This window comes from Haliaeetus albicilla, chromosome 21 (genome assembly GCF_947461875.1).
Source record: "Haliaeetus albicilla chromosome 21, bHalAlb1.1, whole genome shotgun sequence".
NCBI classification, from domain to species: domain Eukaryota; kingdom Metazoa; phylum Chordata; class Aves; order Accipitriformes; family Accipitridae; genus Haliaeetus; species Haliaeetus albicilla.
Window position 1 is genome coordinate 9,704,530 of NC_091503.1, and position 19,336 is coordinate 9,723,865.

Here is a 19,336-nt window from a genome sequence, read left to right on the forward strand (position 1 = left end):
CCTAACATGACAGAAAACACTTTTAAAAATTATACCATATCTCTTTACTTCCAAACAATAGTTTGTTCCCTGATAGTCTGTGCTTCAGAGAAGTAAGTGTTGCTGATTGTCTAAATAATTTTAAGTATCTTTTTATAAAGGTGACAAATGTTTTCTTCCTTTGGTTGTAAGTAGAGCAATCTCTTCTACTCCATTCCTTCTCCTATGACAAAGCAAATAAGATGAGAAGTGAGGGTTTTTCCTGGCAGATTTCTTTCCATTCAATCCACAGATCACAAATACATTCAGACTTATTTTTCCACGTAGGAAAATGTTATCTCTTCTCAGATATATTAAATTTCCTATTTTGCTTCTGTTCTTGGCAATATGTCATTCTGACTATTGTGCATGGTCACTCCTTTGTCTGCAGGCAATGCCTAAATTTTCAAGTCTCCTTTTGCATTGATCAGCCTTGAAAGTAGGCAGAATATTCAGATTTGGGGAGAAGAAAAAGGTAACTTATATGTCAGTATATGTTTCTAATTTTTTTTTTTAAAGACTTTACATTTTCTTTTAGTATCTTATAGAAAACAGGAAAATGTTCAAATTTAAAGTTTGGGTCATGCAATGCCTTGCAGTAGCTGTTTGAACTGTTGAAAGCACTGTTTTGTGGACACTGATAACTGAATATGCAGCCGGCTTACTCTTCCCAGAGTGAGGAATCACAGACTTTTGGCTGAAAGGGTGTAAGGATCTTGGGTAGTGTTTTAAAACATTGCTGGTAATCTGAGGACATTTTCAAGTTTCCTTCTTCCAGGAAGAAGGGAGGGGTGGGAGGAAGGTGTTTTAAGATTGTTTTTACTTCCTATTACCTTACTCTGATTTTTGAATTGGCAATAAATTATTTTCCCTGAATCGAGTCTGTTTTGCCCCTGATGGCAATTACTGAGTGATCTCCCTGTCCTAATCTTGACCCATGAGCCTTTCATCATATTTTTCTCCATTTGAGGAGGGGGAGTGATAGAGTGGCTTTGTGGGCACGTGGCATCCAGCCAAGGTCAACCCACCACACAGCATCACTGCTGTTTATCTATACCTTAATGCTCTTTCCCCATGCTGATCCTAATGGAAGCCAGCCCTAAAAGTCAGAGGCATTAGTAACTCTAAATCTCTCATCAACAGGCAAAATGCTTATTTGGGGAGTGGAAGTGGGTGATCTTAGTGGTACGGGAAGCCATTATTTTGGTGTGTGAGGAGAAGCTCTTACAGTTTACCTGAAGTTACTGTAAAGCTAAGAAGGGGCAGAGTAACCAGGGTGTATAGTGAGTTAAAGGATTTTGGAAAACAACTAGGGCAGCTTTGCATGTAATACTAAATGTATTATTAAGCATGCTGATTGGAGCCTGCTGGGCCCTTATCACTGAAGACTAGGAAATTAGAGGCTTTCAAGCTGTATTTTGAGAGAGACTCTCCAGCTAGACAGGTTCTCTGCCTCCTTAGGGTTTGGATACACCCCCACACCACCTAATCCTAGCTGAGTGCAAGCTGTGAGTAGCAGCGGGCTGCCATGGTGCCCAGTGGGGGCACAAGCTGCCCTGTGCTGCTGGAAACACTTCCAGCTGGCTGGTGATGATGAAGTGCCAGGGGGTGGGGAAAAAACCCCGCTAGGCACCAGAACTTTACCCAGCCCATGTGTACATACACATGCCCAGGCTCTGCATGCTGGCCCTCAGCAGTCTTTGGGGCAGGAGGAAGAGGGAGGGTTAAGTGGGGTGCCGTGTTGTCTGCCTCCCCCTCCTGCCCTCCTTGTCTCCACGCCAGAGCAATCTTAATGGCTTGTGTGCGTGCCCTGAGTTGAAAACAGGGGTAGCCAGGAGAGGGGATAGTGGAGGCTGGCTGCTCATGTAATTGTGTGCTGGGGAGTCCTGGGGCATCTGCGTCAGTGCCTGACTTTTGGCCAAAGGTTTGTGTGGGTTGGCAGTAAATGAACCAAAGTAAAATTTGAGAGCGTCCTGCCTGCAACGCCTCCCTGTGACTGGGTTCTGTTATGAAGAAATGAGGGACCACTTGTAGAAAAAGTCCATGCTGTGGAAACCTTCACGAAATCCAGAAAAAAGCCTTCTGGATTTCTTCTCATGCTTGCTTTTTCATGCTGTTTGAATTTTGGGGTATTGAAACCTCTGTTCTCAATGTCCAAAAATAAAATGATGAAAAATTGTTAGAAGAATTCCTTTGTAAGGCCTCTTTATTCCTGAACCTAACTTGCTTTTAAGTATCCATAGCCAGGTGGTCAAAGCAAAGTGAGGAGGAGAAAAGTGTGTCAAGAATTATGTTCATTGCTTTGTGTTGAGTGTATCTTGTTTGAATTTAAAAATGATTGTTTTGTTTTTAAGGCTGGTGGTGACATTGAACTTACTTAAAGCAAGGAGACTGGCTAATGGAAGAGGCTATGGAAGTGGAAGTGACAGCAGCTGAAGTGGAAGGAAAAACTGAAAATGTAAAGTCCTGAAAATCATGTGAGTGAGAACACTGGGTAATTTATCTTTTAGAATGCTATGAAAATTGATGCATGCTCAGCTTGATTGTGGAGACTTAGCAATACCTGTCATTTAATACTTTACGCAAGGATAGAAGTTCAGCAAGTTTTGAAAGAATATTGCTTACAAGTTGACTAGTCTTCAAAAATGAGCAAAGCTGTAGAACACATGTCTGAAAGTATTGAACAAATAGAAAATGGATCCTAATGCTGTGTAGGTTTACTAGTGATATCTAATGTTATCCTGATGCTTATCTTTGGGGGACAAAAAGTGTTTGAGACAAGCTCCAATGTATGAATGGTTTGTATGTAAACACTAGCATTTTGGTTGCTGTTAGACACCTGTCCTGATTCTGCTGTTGTAATAACTGATGTAGATTACAGCAACCTAAAACAATATTGGGGGATTTAAACAAGAAGATGGTATTTGAGTTGGAAATCAGGAATTTGAGGAACTTTTTGTCAAAGATAATATGGAAATTAGAGAGCATAATTATGGAAGTGCTTATTTTGAGTCTACTCACTTTGAGACATTATTTATCTATTTTTAATTACTTTGTGTTAGTATTGCTGAATTCAGTTCTGTAAGTACTGGAACTATGTGATCTGAAGGCAGGTCATGGCATTGTGCTGCTTTCCCCCCCCCACATACAGGATTCTGTTTCAATAAAACTGGGAGGAAAAGTTAGTTATGTTAGAGGAAAGACTCTTTTTCTTCTTGGTGCATTAATTTAACATTCTAATCACCTTTCAATCGTTTGAAATGCTTATGTTAAGGTAAAAAGGCCCACTAGAAATAAGTGGAATTTGGTGAAATTTGGAGATAGATAATGTATACCTGAAACTTGTTGGTTTTCCTTCTATTTGCTTTTCTTTGTTTTTCCTATTCCTGTTCTGTTCTCTAAGATCAGTAGTGGCAATCACTCTACTGGTATATCCACTCTGAGGGGGAAAGTTTGTATTGATCACCAAAATGTGAGGCTATTGATTTGTCAGTTTAGGTTGTTTCTCAAGAAAAATTCCTTACCTTGTAAGGGATTGAGTGAAGGAGATAGGGGAATGAAGTTCAGGTTTATAAACATGGATGGTTAATGTTGTCTTGCATTTGCTGATTAAATACATGCAAAATGTGCAGATTTTATTACCAAGTGAAATTCCATATAGACTAAAGGTGATGAGTGCCATTGTTGCCATGTATTTGATTGAGGTGTGAGATGCAGACTTTATTAGAGTATCATTTGGTTAATTCATAGTATTCCAAAATGTTTGAGTTTCTTCACAAGCTACATACAGTAATGTAATTATATTTATTCAAGGGAAGCAGTCCACGTTTTCTGAATGCTTTTCATTTGGTAACATACATGTAACTCTATATAATAGAATTCAGAATACAATATCAGACACAATGAATACTATTTTATTTATGGTATTCATTAGAAGTAAACCAGAATTGTTTTCCTCTGAGGTGCTCCCTGTTTTTGTGAATTTCATTAAGTGGGATTCTTGACACAATTGCTGAAGTAGATTTAAAAACAGACCAAATTCATTAGCTGTATAGACAAACATGACTTCTGAGAAAAAAATTCTCCCCCCTTATGTTTTGGGAAAACTTCAGGACTGTCAAGATGACCATGGAAACGGGTGAAAGAGAAATGGAGCTGATGAAAACAGGTGTCAGTTATGATAAGCAGGTGTGTAAGATTCTGTATGTGATAGTCCGTGATTTGCTGGAAACTGTGAGAGATAATTTTGAGATAATTTTTTAAAGTCAAAGTAAGCAATGCAAAGTAACTAGCTGTCTTCCCCTCACCCAGTTAGTCATCTTATAACAGAAAGTGATAAGGTTAGTCAGATACAGGATACGTACTTGGTAAATCTGTGCTGGCTGCTTCTATGTCCTTCATGTGCCTAGAAGTAGCTTTAAGGCTTCTGTGGTCATCTTGGGGATGGCGGTGTGGCTAACTGACTAGTTTCCCACATCCTTCTCCATTACTTTTTATGGGACATAAGATTAGTCTTTTTCTAGTTCTGAGAGCTTGTCCTGATCACTGAAGTCTTTCCAAGCTGGTGGAACAGCCTCATGATTACTTTAGCCAGGTTACTCTGCACCACTGCATGTTTGGTTAGATGCTTTGGACCTGTACATGTTCACCTTGTTCAAGTAATCCCTGACTCATTTTTCTTCTGATCACACCTTTCTTCCCTAAACTCTGATACCAAGCACATGGACTTAGGATACCTGTTAGCAGAGCTTGCCACTGAAGACCTCCAGGCAAAGGAGGGGCCAAGTACATCAGTCTTTCCTTCATTACTACATTACCCACCCCACTGAGTACTGAGCCAAAGCTTTTCTTGGCTTTTCTTTTGCTGCAGTGTACACTGGTACTTTCCCATTGCCCCTTACGTATCCTTCCAGTTTTAAGTCCGGTAAAGCATTGGCCTTTCAAATGCTCCTAGAGCTCTTCTTTGTAATAAATACATCACTGCCTCCACTTCTTGTAGCCTGTCTTCTTGCATTTGAGCTTAGTCAGGGTTCTTTATCCAGCCTGGACACTTTCTGCTACAGCAGCTCGTTTTCTTGCACTTTGATCATTTGATCCAAAACTTGACTCACTTTCTTTGATCATCTTTGTGCTTCAAGGAGGCTACCCTTGAAGATCAATCAGACCTCATGAGCTCCTCTGTCCTCTGGGCAATATTCTATGAAATCCTGCCAGCAGTTCCCTGAATAGACTGAAAGTGTTTCTCTGAAGTGTGGGGTCTTTCTCCTGCTGCTTGCTTCCCTGTCTTTCCTTCCATCTGCAGGTTACAACAGCATAGATGGTCAGTGACTATCACATCCCTAACCAGTTCTTTGTATGTAGTAGAGGACCTTCCTAGTTGGCCTATCCCATACTTTCTTGGGGGGGGGGGGGGGGGGGGGGGGATAAAAATCCCCAATGCACTTTTGAAACCTTCTGGATTGCTTGTGCTGCACAGTATTGGTTTCTCAGTAAATATCAGAGTGGTTGAAATACTCTATGAGAACCAAGACATGTGACTGGAACATCTTCCAACTGTCTGAATAATGCTTTGTTTATCTACTTTTTGGATAGCTGCCACAGTCGTTCATTAACAACATCTCCCTCTGACTTCTCACCGATCCAGTTTCAGACTATCATTCCATAGGAGAGCTCCATGTATTCGTTTTGTTTCTTTATGTAGAATGCAATCATTTTTCTTCCCTTTTTCTTAAAAATCGTGTATCCATCTGTCTCAACTCCACTCATGAAAACTATCCCATCTTGCCTTTTTCATTTGTTGCCCCATTTTTGTCAGGTATCACATCTGTTCCTTGCCAGCAGTCTGCTCTTTGAAGATCATTGTGTGTTTGTTGAAGCCAAAACCCTTTGCCAGCTGCAAAGCCATGTGTTGACTGACAGAATGTATTTGTTCCTGCCATAGCCTTTCTTCCTGACTTGATTTGATTGAGACTCTCCCATAGGCCTCTGTCCTCTTCAACTGAGTCCTCAGAGCCATATAATCACCCTTGATCTCAATCTCCCTGAGCAGTATTGTTCATGCCTATGTGGTTGTTACAACGGGAAACAAGGAGCAGCAATTCGAGAGCTAGATGAGTTCCAGCAGTCTTTGCAAGGCTGAGAATCCAGGCCCTGGATTCTCAGCATTGCAAAGAATCCAGGCCCTGGACAAGCACTAAACCCCCTTGAAAAAGCAAGTTTGATTGGAAGATGGGCTTGTGTGGGAGGCTGCACCTATATCTGCATACTGACAAATACTTACAGCCTTTTTTTAAATTATGTACTAATTCTATCAATTCTAATCAAGCTAAACCAATTATATTCACTGATCTTAGTGAAAATAAACCCATTTACAAAATCTAATTTTTTCTTGCCACCCCTCCCCTAATAGAATCTATTTTCTCCTGCCGTTCCCCTTGAGGAACTGAATGGCCACTTTCACATGACTGGAGACTTCTCTGATTGGAAATAATTATACGGAAGTTACTTTTGAGGAAAGATGAGTTGCTTCTTAATGTACTCTGTTTATATGCCAGTCTTGCAGACAAAATGACATCTTTGATATTTGAGACCATTGCTTCAATTTAAGACTCCTAAAATGTAATGGCTGTTCTTCCTTTGGAGTCTTTTACCTTACTGAAGCATGTATAACAGCATAAAATGCATAGCTTATTTCCTGACACTTCAGTAAATGTGCAGCTTGGCTTAGAAGTTTGGATTAAAAGGTAACTGAGTTTCAGGCCTAATGAATATGAAGGGCCAGTTTTTGTGATTCATATTGGCCCAGACTTCTGTTTGATGTTGGTGGAAGCTTAGGGAGATAAAGGACTGAAATTTTAGACCTGGTGCTGCTTAGCCATCTGCATTTGAATATTTTCCTTTAAATAAGAAGCCCTCCAATCTGTTTGGTAGCAGAATGACTGGACTGAACTTCTCTGCCTATGGAGCTTTGAATTCTCTACATTTGGGGAAATGTCTGGTTCTTTAGCAGCTGAAGTAAAGACTTGGTTTCCTATAATTAGGAATCAGCTTCAGAGTTTTAGCTCTTGATCCTAAGCGGATGGCTTAAAAGGCGATAAAAGGAAAGAAAGTAGGAAGTCTTTAATACTAAATTTATAATGGGAAAGAGTAGAATATTCAAACGCTCTGTCCTCATTCTGCAGATTCACTAAATCTTGCTCAGGCTTTTGTGAGCTGACTTAGAAAAGTTTAATCAATTTCCAGAAGCATTTCCATCAGAAAATAAGATATCAAAATAATTATTTCAAGAACTCCATTTATTATTAGCCTGTTTTTTTTTTCATTAGGGAAAATGAGGAATAACTGTGCTATGCTCTGAAATTGTACTTGTGCCTGGGACTGGGATTTGTCTCACTGTCTCTAAGCAGAAAATATCCACTTCTCCATTTAACCAGCTGTACAGAACCATTCTGGCAGTCTCCAAACACTGATTTATATTCCAGCTGTACAACATTCCCACTACAAGCTTTGAAAGAAAACTACTGTTGTAACAACTTCTTTTCCTGTTCTTACACTCAGCTACCTCTGTGAGCTGAACCAGATACCCTGTAGATAAGCCAGATCATTTCTGTAATCATGCTACAAGAACAGCTAGGCTCCCCCATTGTCCACTTACAAATATTGTGAGAAAGAATTATCTATAAAAAGAAACCTGATGTGTGTGAAAAGGTAACTGTAAAATGAGTCCTGTTAGCTGTAGGAGTTGAGGGATGAACCTACTGCTCAGGAGATTGCTAGGAATTTTTTCTGTCTACCCAAAGAATCAATCATCAGCATTTTCTTATAGTGTGCAATAGCTTTGTTTTCTTTTTAATTCTAGGTGATTAAAGACTTCAGACTAACAAGTTGCTTCTTAATATTTGTAATGTTTTTCTTTCTGGTTGACTTAGCTTTTCCCAGAAGTATGGCAAGGTTGATCCTGGTTTTTGGAGCACTGTTATCTGTTACAAACTCTACCCTAGAACCTGTAGATCATCCTTGCAGTCAGTTGCAAAAGCAAGATGTAAAAGATCTGATACCCATTAATGCGGAGGTAATAATTGGTCTTTAGTGAATACGTATCAAACTAACTGACTAAAAACTGGTTTTATGGGCTACGTCGTTTGCAGTGCTTATTCTTTGCCCTGTAAAAGTACAGATTACTTCATATGTAATTCTACTGTTTAATTTTTGGGGATAACATCTGATTTTTGCTCGTTCATGAAACTTTTATGTTATGTATGCAAAGTTAAAACTTGATTGGGGGTTTATAGAAGACCTCACTGTCAAGAAGTCCGTTATATACAGTATAGCTAGTGGAACTGTATATTTCATAAGATAATGTTAAGATGCTATATGTCAGTTCTGTGATAGTAAAATGTTTTTTAAAAAATTGCTTTATTAAAGTAATCATTATGGTGAAATTTGGAAGGAAGTAGGCTTCTGTGTATGGTTGGAAGTAATTTTCAGGTATCCAGGAAGTGGGGAAAAAGTGTGCCTTTAGCAGTAAAAAATGCAGTTATATGCTAGTTTATTAGATTGGAGTGTTTCCAGAAGGTCATAATGGTATCTTGCTTATCTATAATGAGGAAGTTTTGATACCTCATTTGAGACGTTTGGTTATTTGGATATGAAGTTATTGTCAATTTACAGAATTTTAATAAAATATGTCTAAGATTATGTGACCATAATGTTACAAACAGAAATTATTTGGGTAGGAGTAAATTGATTATTCAGTGGTGAAAGGCACTGTTGTAAAGTATATGAATATGTAAGTTAGATAATATAGCTTATAAGAGGTAGATTTAAGAAATACGTTTTTGGACTTTTTTTTCCCCCCAGAATAATACCCTTCCATCTTTTTCTGCTATTCCTAGGAGTTTTGTGCAAGGTTTGTTACAGAAAATGCTATCTTGATTTTGAACATTTTCATTATAATTTCTCTTAGCCTATGACTTGACATTCATTGTTAATAATTTGACTGTTCAGTGTCACACTTACCGAAAGTAACAGTAATGAACTACTTAAGCCTTATCTAATATGGCTTCCCTATTGCAGGGGAAGAATAGCAGTCAAAACGTAGGAATTGTATTTCCTAATATAATACACTTACGAATTGGGTGCTGAGGTTTTACCATTGGGTTAAATATACTACCAGATCTAAGAATTCAGTCCTTCCTATGAGATCTATACTTTGATCTTAAGCTTTGAGTGGTGAGTTTAAAATGGCTTGAGATCCAAACATGATTTTTAGTGTTATACATGTTGTGAAAATTGAAGATTAAAGTGGACAGAATAGCTACTTAATTTTTGAAAAATTGGCTTCAGCTTTTGAAATACAGGCTTCAGTTAGCTTATCCTGGGGTTTTTTGAGTTGAATGAAGAGTAGACCTCTAGTCTTAATATAGGGAGTGGAGATCCAGGAACCAAGAATGGCAGCAGGAGAGTGAACTAGGAAAGAGAGAACTGTCTTGTTTTGTGGCAAATGTTTGCTAGCTTGTGCACTGTCTGGAAAGCTGGATAGCATTAGAGTCATATTACAGACCAAAAGCTTATATTGAAAGTTGTATTTTTCTGTTGAAAACAGTGGCTATGCCAGGGAGGTGGTGTGGCCTAATGAAGGGCTAAATGGTCTAGACATGTCATAACAGGACACAGGATGGCTGACTGGAATGACCGTTGGGGAAGCAGACAAAGAGGAGAAACCGTTAGATCCCACTATGCCAATCACAACTGATAGGAGAAAAAGCTCAGTTAGGTCTGCTGCGAAGTCTTTGCATTTCTTAGGAATGGAAGGAGAACTTTTCAGCTTAAATGCTAGAAAAAAAATGTTTCTTCAGGAATTATGTTGGAAAGTTAAATTATCTGATGCAAATGTATAATTTCTCTTAATGCTCTAAACAGACAAAAAAAGTAGGAATTTTCAATCTATGCTGAATGCAGACATATCTTGTGGTACTCTTAATCATGCTGATATCTGAATTATGAATTGTCACAAACTTACATAAACATCAGTATGAGAATATATTGAATTATCAAAGCAAAGTCTCCAAAGGGCAGCTAGTCTTCATCTGTATTAAAGTAGATGTGATAAATATTCTTTCCTCCTCCTGAAGGAGAAACTAAGAATGTTTCCAAAACTGCATCCAAGATTTTGTCTTCCTTGACCTGCCCCTCATCTTTTTTAGTTAGCTCTAGGCAGAGGAGGAAGAGGGCTTGAACTCTCATGTCATAGCACTTGGGAGGGGGAGTCTGTGTTTTGGGGTTTGTTTGTTTGTTTTTAAATAACAGAAGACCTGAAGAATCACTGAGGAAACCCATTTGAAAGTGAAATTGCTCATGAGAAGTGACCATCTTGGGAACATGAGCAGGAGCAGCTGTGAGACTAAATGAGTATGAGAGCTTGGATGCAGAGAGAGTAAGAAGTTTCCTCATTCTTACAGCGTAATGGAGTGAAATATGTTTGGTCAAAATGAAGTCTAGTTGTATCATATTCTTGGCTTCATATACTGATAATAAAAGGGCAGTCCCTAGTTCAATCTGCAAGCTAGTCAAGGCCAGAGAAATAATTGAAGTGTGTGCATGAAAATAAGGAGCTGGGCAATGAAAAGAAAATAGACATACTACTGCGGGATTTGAAATCTCATATGAAAAGGATTGCATGTTTCTAAGGCAGTAGACAGACATAAACCTGATAATATTTACAGGGAAGAATCCATGTGGGGGTAAAATAGTGTTGTTAAAAGAAAATCCTTCTTGAAGCAACATTTGCGATTTGATTATTATTTTTGTGTGTGTGTGCACGCGCTAGATTCCCAAAAGCAACCTTAGTTAGACATCTCTGTAGCATGAGACAGCCTGTTATAATTGTAATTCCTGTTATTTAAGTCTTCATAAGACTTTCTGTTATATCTGAAAGAATCTGCTGCCAGTCTATAGCTTCCAGATGCCTTTCTAGTTGCAGGAGAAACAAATATGCAAAAGGAACCTGTAGAATGCTTTTCATGAGAAAACATTGTATTTAATTAAATTCCTAAGCTATCATTCGTACATCTGTTTTATACAAGTACCACAGAATTTGTTGATAGTATTTGCATTGCTTTCAAAGAATGAACTTGTCTTTTTTTATACTGCAGATTGGAAAGTCTACTTCTGTTCAGTGTAGTGTTGTTCAAAGTCCTCTGAATTGCTATGAAACTAGTTTCATTTTGTGGCTTCTAGGGAACTCAAAAGTCAAGGAAGTTAGACTGGTTTGGGAGTTCATGCGAAGTTTCTCATTACTTTATTGTTAAGCTCTAGGGATCGATCCAGCTGGCATTATGCCTTCAAAGTCTCACTTAGAAGGACCAGGAGGTATTAAAATAACCTATGGACTTTGACTTGCAGAATAAAAATCACTTAGGTTTAGAAGAGATTTAATATTGAACAACATTGCCTGATTATAAATCAAATGGGACCATCAGTTTTAAGAATTAATGAGATATGAAAGTGGAGAAGAGGGAAAGAAGGAAATGTAAACCAACTACTTTGCTGCCAGTCTTAGAAAGAAGAGCACATTTTAATCAACTTGATTTCTAGAAACATAAAAGCTAATAATTATTAGGTAATATGATTAAAGGCTAATCACAAAAAATGCAAATAAACAATAAGTGGAGGAATGCTGTATCTTAATGAGTGCAAGTAGAGCACCCTTACTCTGCTACTTGTAGGGCTCTCAAGGAACTAACCTGCTGTCCTGGGCGTGAAACCCACTACGACAGGTCATAGGGGGAGGCAGGGGAGTTGATCCCAGAATGCCTTGGAGATTGAAGAGTGTTTAATTGTAAAGGGATATGGGACTCATGATGGGATGCAGAAGGAAGGCCATTTTGGGTTAGTATAATAAATACTGTAGAAAGTTTTAAGGGGATTGTGGGACTGTGAGAGACTTAATATGAGATGATTAGGTAAGGACCAAAGGTGGAGAAAGGGGGGGATCAGGGTGATTTGGAGGAACAGGAGAACGGAGAGACAAGAGGATGCAGGGCAGGAGGGAGAAAGCTGTTCCGTGTAAACAGACTTCTGGTCAATAAGTTTGTCTGGCTAAGCACTGTGTCTGATCACCAGAGTCTGTCATATCTGCACGTTAAGTGCTATTCCTGTTTTCCTCAGCGAGAGTCCTCCTGTCTGTTGTTTGTGTGTTGAGGTCTAAATGCTAGTAACTGGAGAGAGACTGTGAATGTTTCCCTAGGGAACTTCAGTGCTGTGTGTATGTGTACTTCACCACAAGACAATTAGCTGCTGGGTAGGATAAGAGGTCTGGCAGTGAGGTACTGGAGAGATGATAGGTTTGAGGGCCAGACAGTGGAGAGACCAGCAGTCTGAGAGTCGGCTATTTGGTTGTCAAGGTGGTCTTGCCTTCTGGGGCAGACTGTCTGACAGCTTCTGAGAAGACCTCAGGTCTAGGCCAGCTGTTGTGGGGCAAGAGGCGTTTGTACATAACAAGAGGAGGTCTGAGTAACAGCAAGAGAACTGTGTCTGTAAAACCTGTGGGCTTCTACAGCCAGGTGCTAGCAAGTGGGGAGACCAAAGGATCTGGGGTTAGCTACTGGATAAATTTGGTTTCTAAGGCCACCTACATATATTTATGTATCTATATAGAGTCAACTAGCAGCATCCATCCTGCTCTGTAGAGGAGAAGCGTGGTGAGGCATCTGTGCCATTTGGTTTTGAGTGCTGTCTGTTTTGAGTTCATGTTGGTCTGTGGCTGGTTGCATGCATGCACATGCCTACTGGGAGGGATATATGTTCAGCTGCACAAATGGGTGTTATTGCTACAACCTTCCCGTTCATAAAACAGACAGTAACGACAATTAGTAGTAGTAAAGAGTAACTGGAAATATAGGAGGAAAAAACCCCAACAAATAAGTATGGATTACCACAGTTATTAAGTGTAGGGGAATTAAATAGATAGTGAATATATGTTTATTGAATGACAGAAAGCCTCCTGATATTGGCTTGTTTTCAGAGATCGTGATACAACTCTATGCACTGTAGAAGGGCTTCAGTTCAGTTATAAAGTTAACAAAAAAGACAGAAAGCTTGCATTGGTACCTTTTTTTTTTTCTTTCCCCTAATAATGTTTTCTTTTTTCTCATAGTTCTAGAAATTCTCAGGGACTTTAGTCAATTTAGAAAAGGGAATTCATCAGTGTAAAACTTTATCCTCCAGATGAATTTGGCCAGGTGGGTTATATGGGAGGTCAGTGATTTTGAAATTTTTTGTTTCGTTCCTTAGTTGCAGCTTTTGCTTCAGGAAATGTTATGTGCTTGTCCTGACTTATGTGAGAACAGAATCAGTCTTATGTTTTAGTTCCTTTCAAGTGCTAGAGCACTTCTAGATGCATAGTAGTTTTATGCCATGGCAAGGATGCAAGTGGAATGGTAAATCTGTTTCCAAACCATTTCCACACCTCAAACTTGTGTTTGTAGTTCCTGAAAAAAACAGATGTTGAAATTCCTGGAGCATGAAACTGAGCAAACAGATACATATTATCTTCCGATGTCTAAAAAAACAATATGATGTTAACCTAATTCTTCTCAATTTTTCTGTTTTATAGTTTTAGTTATATCTTCACTCAAAATCAAGTGAACTCCAGTCCAGGGAGGGTATCCATACTGTGGTTTCAGTGAATGTGCATACTGACCGATGACAACAGAAGTTAATAGATGAAGAAACTGTTCAATGTGACCATCTGAAGTAAAAGCAATGCCTCACTTGAGCTTAGGTTTTTTTTTCTGTGTGAAAGAAACTCTCATGAAAGACAGTTGGGTTGTATCAACAGCAAATTAATTAGAAAGAGAAAACAAGTTTTTCTTTCCCTATTCTGTAACTTTTAAAGTTTCTGACTTACTGTGAGCTAGTGTAGTGCTGAGCAGGATCTCTGAAGGCATTGGAGCCCCAGAACTGAATGGCCACTGCCGCTGTTTCTCCTCAGACAAATAGCAAATACTTTTTGAAGTGTTCTGAACTGTACCCATAGTCCTGCACGAAAAGCAATGCAGAAATGCTTTCTGATTTGCTACAGATAACAGATGGTGTGAAAGAAGTCTGTCATACATAATATTCAGCTGCCAAATCTCTTCTTATAAAAGGATTGAATAAATATCCAGTGCAGATGATATTTTATGAAACAGATAATCTCCCCAAAATAGAAATTTTTTACAGCTTTCCATTTCCTGTAAGTATATAAATGTAAACAAAGTAAGAAAAAAGATTTTGAGTCTGTTTTATGGAGAGTGATAGTATGAGCTGGCTTTTTAAGTATTTTTAAATTTTTTCTTAAATTGAAGGGAAAACATGATGCAGATTTAGATGCAACATTGGAACCTTTGCGTTCCATATAGTTCCTTTCATTACTGACCGCTTATTTTTTGGCTGTATATCAGAGAACATTGTTTTGGTTTGGTGGTTTGGTTTTTTTGTTTTTTTGTTTCCTTACTAGATTCTTATTAGCTTCAATACTTTTTAATGGGGGTTAAGAAGCTCATCAGGTCAACGAAATTTCTCCAACTGGAGAACCATGGTGCTGTCACAGTTCATGGCATACAGTGTTTGTGCAGGCTTAAATTGGGTTTGGTTTGGTTTTTTTGTTTTTTGCGGGGGGGGGGATTGTTGGGGGGAAGTAAGTTTTTGGTTTGGGTTTTTTTTGCAAATAGAAGGCAAATAATTTTGGAACAGATGGTTAATAGTAATTAGTCACCTGATTCTCTTTTGGTTTATTGGTTTAGACTTTGCATTCTGATTGTTGTGATCAAGGTCTATACTGTGGTGAGAATGATAGGTCTATACATTTCCAGCAAAACTCTTTCTTTGGAAGAGAGCCCGAATTCTCAGCAGTTATCTAGTGTGTCACTGTCATGGTTTAACCCCAGACAGCAACTAAGCACCGTGCAGCTGCTCACCCCCCCCCCACACCCAGTGGGATGGGGTCATAAAATCGGGAAAAGAAGTAAAACTCGTGGGCTGAGGTAAGAATGGTTTAATAGAACAGAAAAGAAGAAACTAATAATGATAACACTAATAAAATGACAATAATAATAGAAAGACTGGAATATACAAGTGATGCACAATGCAATTGCTCATCACCCGCCAATCAATGCCCAGTTAGTCCCTGAGCGGCAATCCCCCTGCCCCCACTCCCCCCAGTTTATATACTGGGCATGACATCACATGGTCTGGAATACCCTGTTGGCCAGTTTGGGTCAGGTGCCCTGGCTGTGTCCCCTCCCAACTTCTTGTGCCCCTCCAGCCTTCTCACTGGCTGGGCATCAGAAGCTGAAAAATCCTTGACTTTAGACTAAACACTACTTAGCAACAACTGAAAACATCAGTGTGTTATCAGCATTCTTCTCATACCTAACTCAAAAACACAGCACTGTACCAGCTACTAGGAAGACAATTAACTCTATCCCAGCTGAAACAAGGACAGTCACCCTCCATTGCTTCCACCATATCTGTCTCTTGAATGATAATTAGGAGGTTTCCTCAGATAGTGTGATCAAAACTTGCAGGTTTGTGGTTTTTTGGTTGGTTTTGTTTTGTTTTGTTTTTCTTCTCCCTCCTTGGTAGATGGGCTTTGCTCGAGTTACAAACTTAGTATCAGGATTTTTTTTTTTTTTTTTAATTCTAAAACATAGGGACTAAGCAAAACCCAGGCTCTGTACTGCTGGTCTTGGGAATTAAAACTCAGATCTTTAGATGTTTTCTCACTTGGGTCTGTGGCCAGAGAGCGTTGAATGCAGTCATAAAATGCTTGACAAATCTTTAATATTTGACAATTAAAATGCTCTTTGCCAACTGTTTAGCACAGTGAGCATCCTGTCCTGTTGAGCAAGCTATGGTTTTATGGTGAAAAGACAAGTTTCAGTACAGTTTAAGCACTCAATCAGCTTCAAGATCAACCAGTTTATTTTCTCAATTTTTTTCCCCCAAGTTTTCCTGGTATGGAATTATCTGAAGCCAAAGGATGGCTCTTGCAGTACTGTCTTAGTACTACTCTTCTCTGAAGTGAAGACTGCAAGTCTTTGAGATTGAATTTAATACTTGATGCTGTTAGTGGTTTACAGTGATTTGTCCAAATCACCTGTTCTTATTCCTATCCAGATCACCAGGCTTATTCCAGTATAATATAGAACAGTGGAATTTTGTGCTTGTTTCTTGGCTAACTTCAACTTTAGGTCTAACTATCTATATGGCTGAGCTTTGTGAAGGCAAAACTCCTAATATTGCAGCTAGCACTTCAGTCTCATGGATACAAAAAGAAAAAGTATTTTTGTGTCAGGTTCTGAGTCAGTAAGCTGAAAGACTTAATCATGCTGGAAAAGAAGCAGGAATACTCCTTTGATTTTAAATGAGGAATTGTATGGTGAAGTTTGGGGACTGCTCTTTAATAATTACTCCACATTCACAGCTAACCTGAAAGTCAGCTGGAGGCTCAAATATCTAAAAAAGTAAGATTCCTCTTGTCTAGAAGTTAACTGTAACATTTTTGAAAAATAAGAAAATCTTAAGTACAGTGCTTTCTCACATCTTGATGGAATATTTGTCACTGATATAAGCATGTTTATTAAATCTACCTCGTGAATCACTGTGTGTCATTGGCAGTCCCAACAGGGCGTAATTGGCACTAAGGAAATAAACAAATGCTTACAGCTAATAATAGCACTGCCAAAGTCTGATCCTGCTTAACTGAGGATATCCAATGTGAGCACAGCTGGTTGCCGTAGATAGTACAGCATACATTCCAAAAAGCTACTGAAGCAAAAGGTGTGAAAAGCTTTTTACAGTTCTGGCTTGCATATGTACAGAGAATAACTGCAGGATGTGATTAGTGAAAAGGAACTACCTATTCTTAAAAGAGCAATCATTTTCCCACAAGAGTCAGAAAGCTGTATCACGGCATGTGATGCATTATCAGTTTTTCAAAACTCTTGTAGTGAAATTATCTTAATGTTCTTATTCTGTGGGGTTTTTTATACTTCTTGCTATGGTGTGTGCATTCAAATATACTCTCTTGTGAGCTGGATGACAAAACACATCTTTTTAATTCTGGACTAAATTATAACACTCTTGAAGGTTAAAATCACATCTTTGTGCCTAGAGAAGATGTATCTTAGACTGATCCTTTAACTGAAACCTCCTATAATTTTTCACTGCAAGTTTGTGCTTTGGCTCGATACAGGTAGTGGACACGTAGGCTGTATTGCTCCATGTTTGTCCCTAGAACGTCCTCCCTCACAGTTTCACGGGGTTCTGTATACTTCATTTTCCTTTTCCAGATTTAAGAGCCAGGTTTTGGTATTTTCAATGAGCTCCATTAGTACTTCCACTGAAGCCAGTGGAGCTTCTCATTAAGTAAAATAACTTCTCTAATGAAGGAGATTAGAATTTGACTCTGTGGGAGCAAAACCACACAGTAGTAACCTCAAATGTCATATTTCTCTGTGTGTGTGTGTGTTCGGTTTGGTTTGGTTTTTTGGGTTTTTTTTTTTAGAAAATGACAATGAAGCTTGTGTTATATAAAAGAGAAACTTAAAAATCGGTATTTTTAGTCTATATTTGGTTGGATTTTTTTAAATAGTCTGAGTAATTTTTTAATATTTTATTGATTAAACCTACTTTGAGGGAGGGCTGAGAAATAGATATTTGCTAACTTGTTTTGAAGGATGGAGTAGGGAGGATGTACAGAGCTATTTAAATTATTCAAACTTCTAAGTAAGATGCCAGCAATAATTCAGTCATAACTTCTTGATCAATAACTGGAAAGGAGGAAGAAAGTCTCTGCCTTTCATTTAATATTTTACATTTCATCTCCATAGATATTGGTAAAATAAAGTGGAAATAATAAAGGCATAGAAACCTTCATCTGATCAAAGTATGTTGCTGTCATTTTTTATTAAGATCACAACTTCCAAAGTGCTAGTGAAATCTGTAAAACCAGCAGAACAACTCCTAAGCCTTAGTCATTTAGTGGGGTTTTTTTAGCAATAAGAAAACAATATTTATGGATGGATTCAAGGAAAGTATGAATGAAAAAAGCATTTTTTATGTGGACACATACGAGAGAGCAAGGGCATGTGCAGTGTCCTGTTACTTAATAGAGCACATACATTCTTCAGTCAACATAGAGAGGAAAAATAACTTTTAGAGCCTATATTCACAACTGTGGTAAAGCCACGCCTTTTGAAAGGCTTTGGTATGGCCAGTTTGGACTGTGCAAGAACCTGTGAGAGGTTGACTAGTTACAATAATGCAAACCTCATTTGTACTCCTCAAGGTCTTAATTGGAATTTTCCTTTTAGCCTGCCATCACTTGCTCTATTTCTTCTAATGTTTTCTAGAGAAATAAAAACTTGCCTGTGTTGTAGCTCTCCAGAAATGCAATGTTGTGCGGGTTTTTCTTAAGCTCAGCAAGACTGCTATAGATTTGAATGAGTGTAGTATTCTTCCAAAAAGAGAAAATATATGACTGCAGCTTGAAGTCTTGGGACTTGCCACCACTTCATACATGTGATGCTTTGAGATTTGTCCTAGTGAGCTCCTAAATTAAATGCCTCAGTAGGGAGGATCCTCTAGAGAATGGTTTGCCTGGCTGTGGGTTGACCCTGGTCAGCAGCTAAGACCCCAGCCAGTCACTTGCTCCTTCCCTGTCAGTGGGATGGGAGAGAGTATTGGAAGGGCAAAAGCAAGAAAATTCAGGGGTTGAGATAATGACAGTTTAACAGGTGAAGTAAAGCTGTGTGTAGAAGCAGAGCAAAATAAGGAGTTTATTCGCTACTTCCCACCAGCAGGCAGATGCCCAGCTAGTTGTTGGCAGGGCCACAACATGCGTAACCATTACTTGGGAAGACAAATGCTGTAACTGTATACGTTACCACATCTTCCTCCTTTCGCCAAGCTTTTATGGCTGAGCGCAATCATGTGGTATGGAAGTCATATGGTATTTGTCAGTTTGGGTAAGCTGTCCTGGTTGTGTTCCCTGCCAACTTCTTCAGCACTTCTAGCTTACCTGCTGGGGAGGCATAGTGGGCAGGGGGAGGGGGAAATAACTCTTGACACTGTGCATGCAGTAGCCAAGACACTGGTGTGTTATCAATGCTGATTTTGTCACAAATCCAAAACACAACATGATACAGGCTGCTATGAAGAAAACTAACTCCATCTCAGCCAGACCCAGTACACTGGCCTGAGATCAGAATGCACTGCCACTGCTAATTAATTCTTTGTTTCTTGATCAGCTAATGCAGAGGGAGAGTGAGAT